Source organism: Helianthus annuus, chromosome 12, assembly GCF_002127325.2.
Source record: "Helianthus annuus cultivar XRQ/B chromosome 12, HanXRQr2.0-SUNRISE, whole genome shotgun sequence".
In the NCBI taxonomy this organism is placed as follows: domain Eukaryota; kingdom Viridiplantae; phylum Streptophyta; class Magnoliopsida; order Asterales; family Asteraceae; genus Helianthus; species Helianthus annuus.
In genome coordinates, this window is record NC_035444.2 from 8,536,178 (window position 1) to 8,552,620 (window position 16,443).

General features: G+C 34.7%; 1 long non-coding RNA gene across 1 annotated transcript; it reads left to right on the forward strand.

The window, feature by feature from the left end:
- The first annotated feature begins 3,264 nt into the window (after positions 1 to 3,264).
- LOC110896363 lies at positions 3,265 to 3,644 on the forward strand. Its single transcript, XR_002567860.2, has 2 exons — positions 3,265 to 3,327; positions 3,410 to 3,644. It is a non-coding gene; the product is annotated as an uncharacterized LOC110896363 (long non-coding RNA).
- Positions 3,645 to 16,443: the final 12,799 nt, after the last annotated feature.

Consider the following 16,443-nt stretch of genomic DNA (forward strand, 5'->3'; position numbering starts at 1 on the left):
AGAAACGAGTTTTTCTGTGAAGTTGATGATAATTACATCCAAGATGAGTTTAATCTATGGTTTGAGCTGCCAAGTCCCCTATTATCAGACGCTCTTGATTTGACCTTGGACGTTGAATCCTCTCATGTTAAAACCGTTTTGTTCCTTAATTCATTTGGAGCCTATACGAGTTGTCTTTAAAATTAAGATACTGTCACTAATAATATGATCTATAAATTCATTTGGAGCCTATACCAGTTGTTTAAAATTATGGGTTAAAAAAACAGTTGTCCATTTTGTTTTGGTTTTATGCGTTAAAACCAATCATAAAAACAGAAGTAAACCAAATATACTAAACTATGTTGTCTAGGGTTAATAGTAACAGGTCACTAATAGATTTATTTTCTTTGTCTATGATAATGAATCAAGTTTACGACTTTATGCTGATGATTGATGAATGTTATTTTTGAACCAATCATGTTCATATTTATATTAATTTTCAACCAATCATGCTCTTTTGATATTAATTTTGAACTAATCATGTTCTTTTTATATTATTTTTGAACCAATCATGTTCCTATATTGGAATTCATAAATTAGAGGTATAAGAAATGTTAAAATAATGTTTTCTTTTGTTGATGGACTGTTTCGTAGCGAATCAGATCAATTCTGTTGATGATTTTAAATTGTTTGTTTGAACCATACGTTTTTAAACGCCCCGCTTGCGGTATGCGCATATAATGTATATATGTGTGGCCCCTTGGGGGAAAAAGTGAAAGTGCACTAATTTTAACGTTATTTTACTAATTTCGTGGAAATAACGTTAAAAAGCGAGGGACGGTTAATCATGCATCATGTGGTGTGGTGGCGTTGATAGCCGAAAGACAATGGAGGTACATGCGCTAATCGGCTTTCATGAAAAAGATAGGATGGTATAGGTGTTGGTTTAGAGGAAAGGCCCGACTTGGATATCTGAGGTAATCTACTTGAAATTGTTGGTTATGGTTTACTCATGTATGATCTAGAACATCTTTGTTGCAGCCTTTTTCTCCAATAGTGGTTGCTACAAATGAGGGTGAATGTATCAGGTATGCTACCTTTATTTGCTTTTTTGTTTCTGATACTTGGATTTCTTTTTTATTGTCGACATTTTTTTCTCTTTGGATTGTGTTTGATATAAACTGAACTAATACACAACTGCAGGTTTTTATTTAACAATATATGGTTTTTAATATTTTTTTAAATGGAGAAGCATATATAGTATCTGCATATATGTGGGATATATCTTTTATATATCCAATAATAAATGCAATACTATACAATAACATCTATATATATTCTAAAGTTTAGTTATATGTTCTATTTTAAAACCAAAATTTATGGTTGTTTTAAATGCATCATCCTATAAAAATCCTATTAATTGCATTTAATTTATATTAAATAAATAAGAGATAAGATAAAAAATAAAATAAAATAATTATATATCAATAATCATTAAAATTAATATCATCAATAACACATTATACTAAATAATATATTATAGATAAAGGTAGATTAGTTTAAAGTTAACTTTGATCTTAATTTGTTTTAATAATTGGTTTAAAGATAATTATTCCAAACTTATGATTATTCTATAAAATGATCTTTGACAAGGTAACCATAAATTTAAATTTCGAAGTAACTAATATATTAAAAGTAGCTCAAATATAATTCGTAATAAAAACACAACAATATATTTTCAAAGAAAACATATAATAAAAAAAATAGGTAAAGGGATCCAAATGATATCAAATATTAAGAACTTATCCATGATATTAGTATCAGAATTTAATAGATTAAGATAAAATTTAAACCGAAAGATCATAAGTATCATAAAAATATCATTAAATTAAAGTTAAAAAGTAAAGAAAAGAATTATTATTATAATATTAAAATAATAAAAATATATAAAAAACTATATATATTATTAAAATATTAAAATTACTATTTGTACCGATACCAAACAAGACCGTACCGGTATTTTCGATACCAGTACCGGTTGACACCAAGCTTATCCCACCCCGTGATACTAAAAAATCATTAACTTAAAGTTAAACAGTAAAAAAAAGGAATTATTATTATAATATTAAAATAATAAAAGTATTAAAATAACTATATATATATATATATATATATATATATATATATTCTAATATATTATTAACAAGATTTTGGCTAAATTAATTAGATTATTATAAATAATAATAATAATTTACAAATAAAACAACATAATTTGCAACAAAGCAATGCATGAAACACCATATTAACATATAGTACAGTACATTAATGCTAGAACCTAATCTATACTATATTATAAAGCATTTCATAAGGATACCAATCAAATTTAAGTAATTACAATCTTTTATACTTATGGTACAACAACTTAATGATGTTAGTAAGGGGTGAAATGGTCTTTCTACATTAATATTAAAAAATAAAAAAAATAATTATCTATATCTATATCTATCTATCTATACTATATTATAAAGCATTTCATAAGGATACCAACCAAATTTAAGTAATTACAATCTTTTACACTTATGGTACAACAACTTAATGATGTTAGTAAGGGGTGAAATGGTCTTTCTACATTAATATTAAAAAATAAAAAAATAATTAAATGAGAATATAATCACAATTAATTATAATAATACAATAATAAGTTCGGTTCTTAAATGCAATTAATAAACGAAACCTATTGGGATAAACCGCAAAAGCACTCCAAAGGTCCAATTTCAATCAATATGTAATAAATTTGACCGATTAAGGAATCTCCTATCATTGCTATAAATTCACCATTTCACTCAACATCAACTCCTTTGTCTACTATTGTGCGAGTTAGAGTCGAAAAGAAAGAGATAAGAAAGAGATAAGTTGATATGAAATTTATTTATCTTGGTGGAAAGGTGTGTTCTTTTATACCCATTTCAACATTTATTCGAAAAAACTTTGGTTTGTTTCTTAAAATATTCAAATGGGATAACAGTTTTCTTTTACATAATCTATGAGTTTATATTGATGTTTTATTATGTTTTTGGTGATTTAGTGGTTTTTTTTTTTCAAATTGTGATTTTATATTACATATAAAGTATACACACAGGTTATTGGATACAAAAAGACAGACACTTCATACTTCATCAAGGTACCCTTGCATGACTATAGTATCTGGAACCATTTACCAATGTATTGTTTAATTGTTCATAAATTTATAGTCTTTTTCCTTTTTGCAGCTTCATGTATATGGAGGTGTAAAAGGGTGGGTACGAGAAAAGTTATTCATTTGGAGATAGACATTTATTTGGCCTATTGGTATTTCCTTTTTTAATTTCTACTTTACTATTTTTTTTAAACATATGATGCTTTTGTGTGATTTAATTGATACTATATATAGGCAATATAGATGCAGAGGAAATATTTGAGGAGGTATTGTTTGACAGGATTGGGCAGCAAACTTTAAGGGCTCGGATGTTTTCAACCCGCGCAAAAGATTTAAATTGATTGCGTTTATCTATACTATCGTATAAAGCATTTCACAAGGGTTCCAACCAAATTTAAATAATTGCAACATATTATGCTTATAGTACAACAACTCAATGAAGTTAGTAAAGGGAATTAGTCTTTCTACATGAGTATAAATTGATAAATACAATTAAATTGATAACTTTATAAATTAAGTATTATTAAATACTTGATAAAGAATTAAATCATTTGACTTAGTTGAACATCATCACCTTCCTCATATTTACATTGCTTTTCCATTTCAAGTTCTCCGTAACCGATTACTTGATTGAATTTTATAATTAAGTCATTATTATTTGGTTTAGTAATTGCTAAACATCATACAAATAAGGTTACAACCTTTTTTGCAATTTTATCAGATAGTTGATGAACATCATATGAAATAAAAATAAAAATAAATAATAATAATAATAATAATAATAATAATAATAATTAAATATAAAAAAACTTAATCAACGTTATTATGAATTTAATTATAACTATAAATGGTTTTAAAACTTAAAAGATGCTAACCAATTAGAAACGAAAATTACTAAAAGGTAATTTCATGGGGTATTATTATCTATAATACCTAATAATTGCAACAATAATGATTAAATAATGAACTTAATTACAGATGGTTTAAAACTCAAAAGAATACTCTTTGCATCTTACCTCAAGTCTCATGGAATAAGGTTCAAATGATAACCATTGCATAATTAGGAACCACTTTTTAGCCCTTGGATCGTATTTTGATGGTTGAGACCTTTAAGTGCAATATCTATATCTCTAAGATGAAGATAATGTATGGTAATGAAGATTTGGAGCAGCAAGAGGTAAAAACAGCCCGAATTTTTCTTTTTATAAATTCGATTCGATTCGTGAGTGTTAGTGTGTGTGTTTATATTGATTAGGGTTTCATCAAATGCAATGTGAGGGTTTCCAATCGGTGTTTATACAAATAATATAGAACCCAATTTTTATGTATGTGTATGTAGTGTGTAGTATGGGGTCTTGCTTACCTCATTCAAGGAATAACAATGAAAGACAGGGGTCATTGATTTCGAAAAACTCCGCCCCTTTGTTCGCCTTCTTCCTGATTTTAAGTTACGGTGAGTCAATTTCTTTTTTTCTGATTCTAATCGATTAAGAACTATACGTGATTACCCAACGAATTGTGGTAGATTTTATGTTTCTATTGCAGTATTTGGATTGAATTGACTGTTGCAATTTAATAATCGTCAGTTATAGTTCGTTTTTTGAATATAGAGAAACACTGACTTATTTAAGGCGCTTGATTTGGGTGAATAGTAGCAATATAAACTGCTATTGTAATTTGGTGTGATATTCAATTCAATATCAGCAACCTAATCAAATTGTTCCCTAAACATAGAGTAAATGTGTTCACCAGCAAGGTAATAATATGTACTAATTTTCAATTATAAGAGACTTCTAATAAGGAAATATAGCTATTAGGTTATGTCAATGTAAGCATAGTTTATAAAGAATATGTTGCAGAATAAAGTTAATACAACATTTTAGTAATAAATAATAAACTGCTTTCTTATCTATAAAAGGGAACAAAACCTGCAATTTGACTTTTAGATGTCAAAACTGAATTTATATGTATATGTGTATGTAGTATAATATACATATTTAACATCTATTTTACACCATCTAAAACAATGAAAAAGAAAAAATAAAAATAAAAAAATTTGAAAACTGTGACGTCTTTTGAAGAGGGTTGAGAAACCACACGTCCATAGAATTGAAGTTTTGTGAGACCACATGTGGTGGGGCGCAAACCTCTCTCAAAGCGTCTTAAAAACGCGGGGGAACACTGTACCCTCGGGCGTTTTGGGCCTTTTTTTGACTGGTAGTGCTACCACAAAGCGCCGAACGAGGAGTGGACTTTGGTCAAAATAACCATGGTCAAACGGCTAACTTTAAAAAAAACGGTTTTTGTTTTAAAAATCTATACTATATTCGCACTTTCGTACCGTGTCACGCACTATCTATATCAGTCGTCGTTCCAGGAAAAAACAATAACTATTATGCATGTCGTGCATCGCGCGGGTGTTCCCCCTATATATAATCAAAAGTTTAGTTGCATGTTAGTGTTTTAAAGTCAAAATTTATGATGTTATAAATTCACCACTTAAAACAATATTGATTAAAAAATATATTCCAAAATCATAATCTAAAAGTTTACAAATAATGAAATAGAGGTAAATTAGAAGTCTTTAAGTTAAAAAATATTAAATGGAATTCAAAGAGAAGTAATTTACCTATTTAACTTTAACATTAATCCCTATTTACCCTTTTTTCTCAATAACTCCTTGGAAACTAAAGAGTTTCCTACAACTTGCAATTGCAATTGAATTGTTTACTTTTAATTAAAATTTATTTATTTATCAATTTATCAACTATTATTTACTTCCTTTTCACATTCGCATTCACATAACACTACGTCTACAAAGTTAGATACATCCAGGGTTAAAGAAAGAGAAAGAGAGGGGCCACCACTTAAAACAATATTGATTAAAAAATATATTCCAAAATCATAATCTAAAAGTTTACAAATAATGAAATAGAGGTAAATTAGAAGTCTTTAAGTTAAAAAATATTAAATGGAATTCAAAGAGAAGTAATTTACCTATTTAACTTTAACATTAATCCTTGTTTACCCTTTTTTCTCAATAACTCCTTGGAAACTAAAGAGTTTCCTACAACTTGCAATTGCAATTGAATCGTTTACTTTTAATTAAAATTTATTTATTTATCAATTTATCAACTATTATTTACTTCCTTTTCACATTCGCATTCACATAACAGTACGTCTACAAAGTTAGATACATCCAGGGTTAAAGAAAGAGAGAGAGAGAGGGGCCTGGAGAGAGAGTGGACGGTCGCCAGCTACATTACCCGGTGATCATCTGTTACTCAGGAGATGACGACGAGGGTGATAGGGGTAACATCACCGCTCAAGGGTGACATATAGTGACGATGGTGACGGTAGTTCGCCGGTGGTCAGCAGCCACATCTTTGAGTGACGACTAGGGTTCCGAAGAACGAACCGGGTGATGTAATGGGGTAACGACTTCAGTCAAGGTAAGGTAACGGAGGATCGAAGGTGGTATACGAAGTGTCATCCGCATTTTCCGGCTGCTCTTCTCCTCTACTCCTCCGGCAAGGGACTCCTTATCACTTTTCGAGGTGCGGTTGCTCTATTCCCTGCTATTTCTCTCAACTGGTATGTTTTTTTTCTTTTGTCTTTATCTGATTTAGAGCTTCATACGTCTTTAATAATTGGATGGTTATAAAAAAGTTTCATGCAAATATATGTATTGAATATGGTTATATGCAATTCCTTTAACTGTTTTATGTATTTTGGAATGTTACTTTGATGAGCAATTACGGACCATCTGAAAGATAAAGAAAGGGTTCCGGCCACGATTCTGACCGGATGTCGCTTATATGGAGATAGTCGTGCACGATTAGTTGGTTTGTTTGTTTAAATACTCATATACATCTCGCCTCTGATTGGGTTCAGATCTTTTTTATTCGTGTCATAGGTCTGATTGCAAGGGTTTTTTCTTTTCGTATTCTGATTTGGTTCAGGTACGTTTTTATTTCCAGTTTGTTTAGTCGCATTATTTTGAGTTTTGATGTAGAAAGAGTTCGTGGAAATAATAACATATTCGGTGGTGTTACAAATGGATATTTTGCTTTCACTGAGGAACACCAGTAACCGTGTGGATACAGGTGCATTGCCTCCGTTTCAGTTCAGCTATTTGAGAAATGTGAGTTTCATACTTTCATTGGTTTTCATTTTATTTGATGTATATGAATAAGAATGCATAATCATAATGTTTTAGTTACTAAATTTGTGGTCTCTTTGTTCTAATTGTGGAAGAATTGTTGTGCTCTGCTATTTCTGGTCTAATTTCTTCTTAATTAGTTGTCTTTTTCCTTGCCTGCAGAGGAAATCATTATCTGAGTTTTGGCAGGATTGTCCTATTGTGAGTATATATTTTATCTTATTTAATGATTTGTTTATTTTGTGTTGATTTATTTCATGATTTCATCCTCTTTGTGGCCTTTTAATGAATGAGAGCTTTTTTGTTGAATGTGTTAATGAATGACAAAGAAGATTGTTACTAACAGATCTTTTCATTTTTTTGAAGCTGGCTGATAATTCAAAGGAGCATAATTGCATGCCTTATGAACATTATACCGCAACATTACTTGCAGTATGTTCATGTTATCAGTATATTTGTATTCTATCTTCAAGAAATACAAGCAACTAACTTCGCTTACCATTATGTTCATCATTTGTTTCTAGCCTATAAGCATATACGTTTTACACATCATATCCATTTGTGTTGTGCCACTACTTGAACACAATTACATTCTATCAATTTTTTGTACAAAATAATGGCGTACGAGCTGCTAATATATACGTCATCCAAGTTTAACTTCTTCCTAACATTTCCTTTCTTTATTTCACAGCCCTACTTATGAAGCTTCGTATTCAGATGGTTCTGTGGGTAGCGCACCAGGTGAAAGTGGACCGTCGACTACATAGCCATGGATTAGCGGCAGAAGATTTCGCGAATTATTGAATAAAACCGGGAGCTTCATGAACTCCTTTTAAGTTTTTTTCGCTGTAATGTATGTTTTTAGACTTGGCATACATGTTTGCTCTTAAATGGATTACGCAACAAATTTTCCTATTCTATGCACGCCTTAATTTTTTTGTGGCCAACTCATGGTACATGGTGTTATCACGTTTTGTATGTCTTCTCTTGCATTGTCTTTCTACTAATTATCTTTAATCCGTACATAAACATTTTCCCCAAACGCACAGCAAAAATACGCTAAATATTGGTCATGTCGTGCATCGCACGGGCCTACCCTCTAGTGATTTGTAAGCTAATATTGCTAACCAAGTGCATTTAGTTTTTTCTTAAAATGTAAGGTTCGTGCCTTTCTTTTAACATTTTCCTTAACATCTGAGGATGGCATCAATGTACGTCTCTCTATGTAACTCAATGACAACGTGCTTAATGTAAATATAAATCTAGCCCCCCGGCGCATCGCGGCGGGTTACTCTTCTAGTATAACTCTAATTTACAACATACTTGTGCAATAGCTACTTGTAACTCTTGCTTTATTTGTTTTGTATGCAAGATAAGGTGTATATTTGCTTATTTTGATTGTACACTAAAGCTTCTTTTGGAAGCTTTATATTTCTAGAAAAGAGAGAACCAGAGATAGAGAGATGCAGATACCTTGAGAAAGTGAAACGGTGGAAAATAGAATTCTAGATGACCTCAATAATTGCTATGTGTTCTCAGTTGATTTACTTTATTATATAGTATGGATTGTAATTGTGTGCTTTTGATTTATTAGTAAAAAAAAAAGTCGATCACAGGTTTTGATCAAAATTGAGCATTTTATGTTTTGTTCCTACGGTTTTAATCAAAACTGAGTATTCAGAGTCGTAAAGGCGTAAAGCTCTAAAGCTCTAGGACCTGCTGAGAAGTAGCGAAATTCCAACGCAGTAATAGTTTTGAAGTGATTCAACACAACTTCAATACTTAATCAATCGACCTGGTTTTCCCTCCAAGTACGGGTGTGAAAGAGTCGGGCTACATGCAAACTGCTCTAGATTGGCTCGAAAAAAAGCTCGAAATGAGCTGAGCTTAAACAAGCCCGAGCCCGAACCTAAAAATAAGATTGTTTAGTAAACAAGCCTCGAGCTTCACTTATCGAGCCGGCTTATACAAATTACCTGTATGAGGTCAAATTTACGATGATTATGGATGGATATGGCATATTGGAGGCGATCAAACCAAAGGGGTTAGGGGTTGTGGTGGATCCAAAGAAATAATAATAAGCCTTTACTTTCTTGTTCCAAGCCATATCTTAAGATGTGGTGTTACAACCGGCTGGTTACACCCATGCAAAACAAGTATGGCATTGGCTGAAAACAATGTATTCAAGAGTGGATCAAGTGAGAACCACTAGGCTAGCAACATTGAAGAGGGAACTCGAAGGACTACACTTGAAGGAGGATGAGGTAGCTGATAACTTTGCAACTAAACTTACCGGGTTAGCTTTAAAAGCGAGGATTCTCGGACAAGAGACCGAAGAAAAGGAACCGGTGAGAAGGCTACTTGATTCAAGTCTTTTATTCAAATTGTGGCCTAATCATCATCGCTCATTGCCAATATACTTGGGTATCAAAAGACGCTAAGTGAAAGCAAAAACTGATAACATTTTCTCTAGTTTCTTACGATTTCAGTTGGAGTTGTGTATGCAGACACTAGCACAAAGAAACTCCATAGCTGTAAGTTGTTTGTTTAGGCCCTGACAACAGGTAAAAACATGTGTACATGTACTAATTTGTTGTATGACTCACACATTCAGAAAGATCGTGTCCGAGCATTGACAATGACCACAAGACAAACACTGGTTGAGATATGGCGGTATGTATTATATGTCCACTTTATCGATTCCAGTTTTTATATTCGTTTATCACGAATTTGACAAGATGCATGGTTATTCACACGAGCCGTTCCACGTGTAGCACGTGCAGGCCCATTAGTGGGGATTGTAGTGTCCTTTTATGAAGTCGTGAAGTACGCCCTCTATAACAGAAGACATCAACCATGTGAAAGCTAGAACCATCATTTGACTGGAGGTAATCTAGTTGTGAATCTAAATGAAATCTTGATTTAAAGACTTTGACGATATCTTAGTTTTGGCTTTGATTTTGTAGCCTAACTAGATATAATTCCATTTAAGTTATTTTCAAAATAAGCAAATCACTACCCAAACTATCATGAGAATGACACAACCCCATTAGTATATGAATAATTAACACATATTAGTCATCATCATAAAAAAACCTGACCCGACCCGACCCGACCCGAAACCCGTTCTGACCCGTACCTGTTTCTACCTGAACCAAAACAACTTTTTTTTATAATTGAACTGAACCCATTTTGAACCATGACCCGACCCGGCCTGTTTGCCAGGTCTAGCTAAATTCAATAACAATGCCTAATCCAATAACAAACTTGGAGATTCATCCTGTTTCGACCTTTTCAGGTTTTTAGTCCAAATTCATAATTTTTATACATCTAAATTATTTGTTTAACGTCCATGAAGCTAGAGCTAAGGTTTTTTTTTTTTTTACCCCAAGCTTTACATAAAAACCTCAATTTCATAAAAAGAAAGTATTTTGCTTAAATATCTATACTAGTACTCGTAATTAAGGTCGTATTCATAGGAAATTTGTGGTCGATGTTTAGCAATTTAACTAATTAACTACTATTATCCAGAATGAGGGTTTGTTTGATTGGTTTGAAAGAAACTAAGAATTATCTAGGAAAAGCGTTATGAGATTAAAGAAAAGCATCTCCACCCGAGATTCAGGCTGTAAGTTTCACACAAAAACTTAGTTTAATCACAAGAATACACGATAGACATTACCTTAGAATTATTGAATCGAATATAGGTACCGATATTTGAAGGTAAAATACCGGTACCTTACCGAACCGATACCGGTACTGAAAACGCCAAAAAGTGCGTACCGATTTGGTACTGAAAAAATCAGTATGGTAAATTTGGTACTGATACCAGTACCAAGTCCCATATGATCATCCCTTGAACACTCTCTTTTTAGTTCCTTTCAACTTATCTTGTGAGCCATGGGCTGCAATTATTGGTCCGCCAAGTTTCTTGATTTTATATATTGTCTTAAGATTTAAATAGAAGCCAATCATAATCTCCCACTAAATTAAGTCAACCTTTAAGTATCAGCCCATGTCACCATGTATAAGCCCACTGAGATATGATTTGTATAAATTAATTTACGGACCATAAAACACTTTTGTAGCATTCTTCGATGATTGCCTGCAATAATTAAAGGTAAACTATTCATGTGAAACTTATTACTCAAAATGATTGAACTGAATTAATTGTAATTGAGTCATTAGATGAAAAGTCAACGACATCAAACTGTTTTCCTTTTCCTTTTTATGAGTAAACTGCCATTTTGGTCCCTGAGAATTGGTCACTTTTGCTATCTTAGTCTAAATTTGAAACTTTTTACATCTGAATCCCTGTGGTTTCACTTTTATTGTCATTTTGGTCCAAAAATATATCAGCCATATTTCTCAAATTAAATCCTATTATTTTGTCCTTTTCTTCAGGGGCAAAATGGTCATTTCCTTTTTATCTTATTTAAACTTTTTATTAAAACAATAATGTTTTCTTTTTCATAGTCATCTTCCTCTCTTTCCCTTCACTTTTCAAAAAGAAACCCACCCAGATCATTCAATCACTCTCTCCATTGTTTTTCTTCATGCCATTCATATCATCTTTGCCATGAATCTATCAAACTATGAGCTAATTCTCATAAGTTCCCCCCTAATCGACCCCCTAACCTAGAGCATTCCCTCTTCTCTCAAACCCTTCCAATCTTGGTCCTAAAACAAGCCAGATCTGGTTTTGAAGATCAAGAATTGGTGGTGATTGTGAACAACGACGGTGGGATAAAAGATCTGTTTTTCTTTTTTGAAGTAAGATATTAAAGCACATGAAATCCAACCCTATTGAGGACCTGCCTTTGCGACTGTTTGTGTTTGTCAAGAAAAGTAGATAAAGATAGAAAATTTTAGGCTAATTTTTTTTTTCGAATAAAAAAGCAATTTCATTCCAATCATCAGGGCAAATTACATAAGGATAGCAGGTAGACGAGCAACAAACTGCGCCGCCATCCCTTTTTGAATAGAAAACCCTAATCTACTAAAAACAAAGCCTCGCCCCTGAGGGGTCGAAAAGTTGCTATGGACCACACGCTGAACTCTAGACAAGAACCGAACTGCCTCCGGCGCCAAGGAGCCGAACGTGTCAAACGCCAGGGGGACAAAGGCATGCTGATTATCCTCACAAGCTTTCACGTGCTTTTCCACCTTCTTTGAATCTGCTTTCAGTACCGCTTGCCCCGCCACAAATCCATTTTCCCGGAACCCGGCTAGTGGGGATACACCTGTGAGATCGACACAAGCATGTTTCCCGCCCTCCCAACCAAAAACTAGCACGTCAGCTGGGCGTAGGGTGGATCTCCCCTCCGACGGGTCTGTAAGAAAATTAACCGGTGCCTCTTTCTTCGCCGAAATCCCTGCTCGTCTGAGAATATCCATTAACGCGTCTCGCACAAAGTCATGGCGATACTTAAACCCCGGCAACTCTCTACAGTGTAACGCATGCTCCCCGTATTTATCTAGGCATGCTTTACGGCAGACTGGGCAAGTTTCATCATTCGGGAACATGGGGATCATCAAACGGTACATAAGGATTGACCGTTACTCCACCGCTGACTTTCGTTGACCCAAACCTTCAATAGGAATAACAGTTAAGAAATCCTGAGCGTGAGGCCTCTGTAGGCATTCAATGACGGCTTTCTGGCGGGGTGACAAATGGAAATCTTCTCCCAAACTTTGTGCGATTCGACAACAAAGGGCATTCGCCAAAGTTTTCTGTGGCTTTTTGGGGGCGGTGTCCTTGTTAGAGAAACCGCCGAGATCAAAGTCAGGCAGAGATTCATGCAAGCGTTCCAAGGCGCTGGCATAATCCGGATCAGTGTTAGCAACCCCACTGTTACGTAAGATGTGGTCCTGCAACTCCCAAGATTGAGACCTGGAAGCCACAAAGGCATAGGCAGCCACATCCCGGGCCGAGAGAAGGCCCAACCCACCAAGCCTCATTGGCAAGGTTACGATTCGCCACTGTAGATCACCAAAAAAAGGACCCCCATATACGATAATGTCTTCTATTGCCTCCCGAAGACCTTTATCAAAACATGAAACAGCATCATCCACAAAAAGGGGCTGGCAAGTTCGCAAACCAAATAGCAACTTTGCAACCCCCATACAAGATCTAAGCAAGAGGAGTTCGCTTTGAGGATCCCGGAACAAGGGAAGGTGTCCCATAATGTCAACAGCACGCGTTGCCCTCTTAGACGCTAGACCACTAATAAAACTGGCATCACGGCTGACTGCCCCTCCTAGCAGTTTGACACCTTTCTCCGGCCTCCCAATCTCACTGGGGAAAAGCCCTGGCCGGACCTTCACCCCGTTGCATGTCGGCCAAAATACTTCAGTTTTTTTAATATTAAGTCGTAGCCCCAAGGCTGGACCCTCTGAACCGATGATGTCGAGAGCTTTAGCAACCTGAACAACGTCCCCGATAATTGTCCCGTCATCCAAGTACCAAGCATGGAAGGGGAGTTTACAGTTTTCCTGCACCTGAAGCACTAAGGGGTGTAAGGCTAGGGCAAAAAGCAAAGGTCCCAAGGGATCCCCTTGCTGCACACCCGTGAATGCCCCTGTCACACCCCGATTTCCACGTGTCTCACCGGTGGGCCCGGTGGGGGATTACCGTGACGATGTTGGCAACAATATAGTCAAACCACACAATTATATAATGCACAGCGGAAGCATAAGATAAATATATAAACTCAACCTCTGGTTGTAATATCAAATGTATTACAGAAGTTGAATATATCCACAGTGGATCGTAAATAAACATAAAGTATTGTTCCATCAGATACTGCAATCAAGCTTACGAGACTTATCACGACGCTAGGGAGCTAATACCAGCCAATTTACGTTTAGGTACCTGCACTTAATCTTTTTGGGGAAAATACGTCAGTTTACACTGGTAAATACATTCAACTGACACATTTGAAAATGTTTATTAAAAATTGATTTGAATGCACAAGGCACAAACTCTTTTATAACTTGGGAAAATTATAATAAAATCTTGTGAACGTTTTACATGTTCTTTTATGCGTTCAGTAGCCCGGGTCGTGTCGGGTTAAAGATTTATAGACACACCACGTTTGCGTAAAACCGTAGTATAAAAACAAACGGCTACGTCTTTTAAATTTAATGTCGACACTTTATATCGGGTGTACGCCTACACCGGGATGTCGATGGTCGTGGCCATTTCGTAAAATGATGCCAAGGATATCCGGGACAACGGTCATTAAACCCCCGAAAGGCTTATAAGCAACAAAACTGTTTAAATGAGCCGATCATATTTAATCAATTAACCACCTAAGCGATGGAATTATATAATGCTCAATCAAGCGGTATTAATATACCGTAACCCAAGCCCATATAGGGGAAATAAGTTAAAGTATTTACCTTTGCAAGTATATTTCCTTAATTTGGATTAAATCACCGATAGCTTTTACTGGGGCTCCTAATCTGGAACGAAGGTTTTAATTAACCTCTTAGAATCCTAACGGGTCGTTATAATGGCCATAGCCTAGACCGGTTGGTTCCGATATATATATAGATATGGTTTAATCGCGTGAAAGGCGAAATCCGAGAATGGAGTGTGATTCTGTCCCAACAAGTTCAGAGACTTGTTTTATATGGGTTAATGGTTCACACTCTGGATTTTGGGGTTCAAATGATATTATTTGACCCGTATCGGCTAAATTATGAAAACTAGTTTCATAAGCCGAACCGTGCGCGCAATAGGCGAAACGGTTAACCATGAGAGTCGTACGCTTATTTCCTAAGTCAATATGCCTTAAATGGGTTGTGGTATCAGTGGGATACCTTCCGTGACGCCCGTAACGAGTTTAAGTTAGTATTATGCCCCGTAGGGGCTTTTCGGTCATTTTAAAGACTTTAAAAGGGCTTTTCGAGTTCTACAGGAAATCTGAGTTTCCCGAACAGCTTATAAAGCTTAAAATACTTTATTTATTATTTAAAACCAGAAGCAACTGGAATCGGGTCAAAAGACCTTGTAGAACTCATGTTTTGGCCAAAAAGGGCATATTCGGTATTTACCGAACCGTAGCCATAACCGCAGGTTATGAGCAAGGTAAAAATTATTAAAAATCTTTAAAATTCCCAAAATATTATTTTAATACAGTGGATAAAGGTTTTGGTGACGAAATCTTGGTTTAGATAGGTGTTATGCTAATTGCGCCGTTTATTACAAAAGTTTATTTAAATTGCGCTAATTAGCATAATTCTCATTCTAGACCTCGGATTGACGTGAAACTTTAAGGACATGCTTATAATTTAATAAGCAAGGTTTTGGTCCGTTCACGTGTCCGAAATACTCGTTTTAATTTCAAAAGGCCGTTACGGTCAACTTTTAGGCGAATGACGGAAATGCGCAAAAGACTCGGATAACTCATGAACCGATCACAGAGGTTTATACCGACATGTGACCTGGTCCTAAGAGAGTCCTAAGGTATATTTATACCTCACTAAAACGGGTCAGAACTGAAGTCAAAGCAAAAGTCAAACTTTTGCGACATTCGGCTCCGAACCGGGTCAATATAGCAAATGGTCGATTCAAACGAGCGCAAACAAGTTTATATACTTATTATCATGTTTTATGATTGTCAAAACAGGTTCCATAACATATACATTACAGATTATGCATAAATCGCTAAAATAGCTTTCTGTTGACTTTTTAACCGCACGTTTGACTCGATATTTGACATAGTTAGAGTGGTGATCAGGGGGGAACCCTTTTAGAGGTTTATTACCCACATAAATACCATCTCATAACCACTTTTGATTCGTCATAAGACTGAACCATTTGCAAGTTATTGTAATGACAACCGTTAGTTACGACGGTTGTGTTTATAGGCTAAAACTATGGAAATGTATGACCAAAATGGTTGTGAACGACTTACAGAAGTGTGTTCTTGTTTATAGAGCAGAGAAAGATGCTTGGAGCTTCTTTAGAATGACCAGAGAAGTTGATTTGTGTTGTGTGAATTGTTATGAGCCAATGTGGCTATTTATAGTGAAACTTAGGCTCTAAGATCATTACAACTCATGCTACACTGAGTGTGGATGATGGGCAGATGTCCCC